General features: G+C 43.7%; 1 protein-coding gene across 1 annotated transcript in view; it reads right to left on the bottom strand.

The window, feature by feature from the left end:
* Positions 1-3,529, bottom strand: part of CRYBG1 (crystallin beta-gamma domain containing 1) — a 247,783-nt gene that overhangs the window by 112,448 nt on the left and 131,806 nt on the right. The gene's annotated exons all lie outside the window — the stretch shown is intronic.

Raw genomic sequence — 3,529 nt, 5'->3', positions numbered from 1 at the left:
TCAGCCGGTGAAAGGGCACATTCCAGCTCAGGGGCACAGTTCTGGCTCTTGTACCACTCTTGTGCTCACAGGGGGTGGGGGAGTGGGGGGGGGGGTTGGGAGACCCTGCCAGACCCTCCTTCTCCTCCTCTGGGCAGGGACAGGAACTTCTGTCAAGCCTTCCCCAGCCCTGAGGAAAGGAACAGGGCCAGGGCACACCCCTTCCAAAAGGCCCTGGTTCCTTGGGCTGGATCAACCAACTGGAGAATATAAAGTCTTTTATTGGCTTGAGCCCTGTGACAGGAAGCCAACCTTCACACACACACACACACACACACACACACACACACACACACACACACACGTCTGACGAGCCCTATAAAAAAGGTTTCTTCTCAGCCTGAGGGACAGAAAGAGACTTCAGGAAAAACCCTGGCAGACTTTCCTCTGCCAATAGGGCCCAAGTCTGAAAGGGGGGTGGGGGGCACAAAAAGTCCATTGTTGGCCACATCCTTCCTTTTTGTTTTTTATTTGCATGACTCTGCCACGGGGTAGGTCACTGGGGATGACCAAGAGAAAGCTTCAGTGCCAGGGGTTTTCTAAGGCTCAAATAAACGAAGTCTACTCTGACATAATCTGCGTAATTCATTAACTATGAGGTGAATAGCAAATACTGAGTAGGACTAGTTTTCAAAACCCTGACTCACTGCTCCGACGGACCTTGAATTATTAGTTCCTCAGACTCCAGCACAACTGTCCCCCACCCCCCCAATACCTCATAAATTAATCAGTACCACTATCTTCGGAAAACCAAGGGCTAAACAAAGTACGAGCCACTTCCTTCACCTCCTTCTGCCTTTTTTTTTTTTTAAATCATTTTATTGGGGGCTCATACAACTCTTATCACAATCCATCCATCCATCCATTGTGTCAAGCACATTTGTACATTTGTTGCCCTCATTGTTCTCAAAACAGTTGCTTTCTACTTGAGCCCTTGGTATCAGCTCCTCATTTCCCCTCCCTCCCTGCCCCCTCCCTCATGAACCCTTGATAATTTATAAATTATTATTATCTTGTCATGTCTTACACTGTCCGACTTCTGCCTTGAAACCTCCTCTGTCTGCACTTCAGTTTACTGTTGAAATGTTCTTCCTTGAAAGTAAACACACCTTCCTCTGGGAGATTGGGAGGATTATAAGAGTTAAAAGAAATAAACACTGTTATTTACCCAGTCCTGCAAAGACAACAATTTATGGTATGAGTCGGAACCAACTTGAGGGACCCTTGAGGGCCCCTAACAACAACATGTATGGATACATAGATAGTCATGCAAGCTGAACAGGTATGGGAAGAAGTAGGGAACTATAGCCAGGAGTATAGATAGATAGGTTTGCCAGAATATTTCTGTATATGTTATTTACCTGTGCTGCAAATGTATTCATGAACAGACCAGACAATACCAGTTCTGGCACTAAACCCCCAACTACTGAGTCCATTCTGACTCACTGCAACCCTGTCTGAGGTTTCTGAGGCTAGAAACCTTTCTAGGAGCAGAGGAACAGCTAGTAGGTTTGCACTGCTGACGTTGGGGTTACGCAACAGGGCCACCAGAGCTATGACAACTCCTTGATCATCACCAAACACCTTGAGGGAATGAGTCACTGGGCTTAGGGTTGAGGATCACAGGCTCAGGGGCCATCAAGGTCAACTGTTCACACAGTCTCCAAAGACTATGCTTTAAATTCTACTTCAGTGAGTAGTAATTAGGATCTTACAAGTTTGTGAGCAGCCATCTAAGGTGCAACTCATGGTCTCTCCACATCTAGTGAGGAGTGAGGAAAATCAAAGGCAAATGGAAACAATTAACCCGATGACCTAATGGATTACGTAACTATCAGCTACAACTACTGACCATTCAGAAAAGGATCACATTAAAAAACTCTTGGATTGAAGGGAGAAAAGTGTGAAATAAATCATTTGAAAAACCCCCAAACAGACACTGGCTTATTGGTCTGATAGAGACTGGTAGGACCCTAAAGGCTATGGCCCTTAGTCACGGTTGAAGCCTGGAACTGAACTCACCCCCATGGCTCAATTTTTTGCCAAACCAGAGCAAGTCTATAAGAAGAATAATAACACCACTGAGGTATGCATAACTTTAGAGCAGTGGTTCTCAACCTTCCTAATGTAGCGACCCTTCAGTTCCTTGTGTTGGGGTGACCCCCCCAACCATAACATTATTTTCATTGCTACTTCATAACTGTAGTTTCATTGCTGTTATGAATCAGGTGGCCGCTGTGAAAGGATTGTTCGACCCCAAAAGGGGTTAAGACCCACAGGTTGAGAACCACTGCTTTAGAGTAAATAAACCATTTGAAATAACAACAACAAAAAAGGCAGCATTTGCCCAAGGATTTAGTTCAGAGATGGAACCAACAAGCTCAGGGAAGAATTGGGATACGTGATGTTACATCATGGGCATTGCAATCAATCACCAAACAAATTGTGTATGAACTGTTGAATGAAAAAAAAATGGCCTCTAATAAATCTTCACCCAATTCACAAAAAGTTAAAAATAAAAAAGAAACTTTAACCCTATACAGACAAAAAGTCTACCTTCAGTAAAATGCAAATAGGACAAAACAATGATCATAATTACTTCCCTGTGGTGGCTTCAGAAGCAGAGTCTGATCAACAAGTTTCCAATGGTGGAACTAAACTGTAGGATGTGCCGGGTCTCCATATTGGGACCCAGCTCTCCACACCAGAGCGCCTTCATAAGGATCATTTTTATTCCTAGTTTGCCTTGTCCCCTGATAACAACTATACCAAATTAGATAGGTGGTGTTCCAAGGGCTTTCTATTTAGTCCTTACAGTGGTCCAAAAAGTGCGATGAGTAAACTGAAGTGCAGAAAGGTTTAGTCACTGATCCCAAATCACATGGCTATCAAGTGGCAGAACTTAGAGTTAAACCAAGACAGGTGTGGCTGAGACCTATGTTTGTAGCCAATCTCACACTGCCTCTCAGTGATGTCAACAGATGCTCCTGGTTTGACACAGGGACCTGGCCAAACGTCATGTTTCTCATGGGCACTCCCTAAAAAAGATGCCAAAGGAGTATTATCTATTCAATTCCCTACACGTTAACTTATTTTTAATGGCTATTCACTAAGAGGGGGAAATATAGTTCCACACAGCACATATTGAATGCCCTACTAACCTTGGCACCCTATCAGTGTTGAACAAACAAACATAAACTCCACGTCAGGTTTCCCACAAATTAATCATAGATAAGTCCACAGCTGCGTCAGTCTTCGCTCTTCGACATCATATCAGCCAGGAAGGTTGACCAGAGAGTGACTCAAAGTGTATTTAGAAATCCATGTCAGTAAATGCTCTTTTAGTGTTACAGTGAACCCTCGTTTATCGCGGTTAATCGGTTCTAGACCCTACCATGATAAATGAAATTCCGCGAAGTAGGATTCCTTATTTGTAAATCAAATATTTTCGTAGTTAGAGCATAGAGGACATGAAAAAACACCCTTTAGT

The sequence above is a fragment of the Echinops telfairi genome, unplaced genomic scaffold (assembly GCF_000313985.2).
Source record: "Echinops telfairi isolate 266 unplaced genomic scaffold, ASM31398v2 ScPeMD7_3533;HRSCAF=4204_0, whole genome shotgun sequence".
Classification (NCBI taxonomy): Eukaryota; Metazoa; Chordata; class Mammalia; order Afrosoricida; family Tenrecidae; genus Echinops; species Echinops telfairi.
This window is presented reverse-complemented; position numbering and strand designations above follow the sequence as displayed.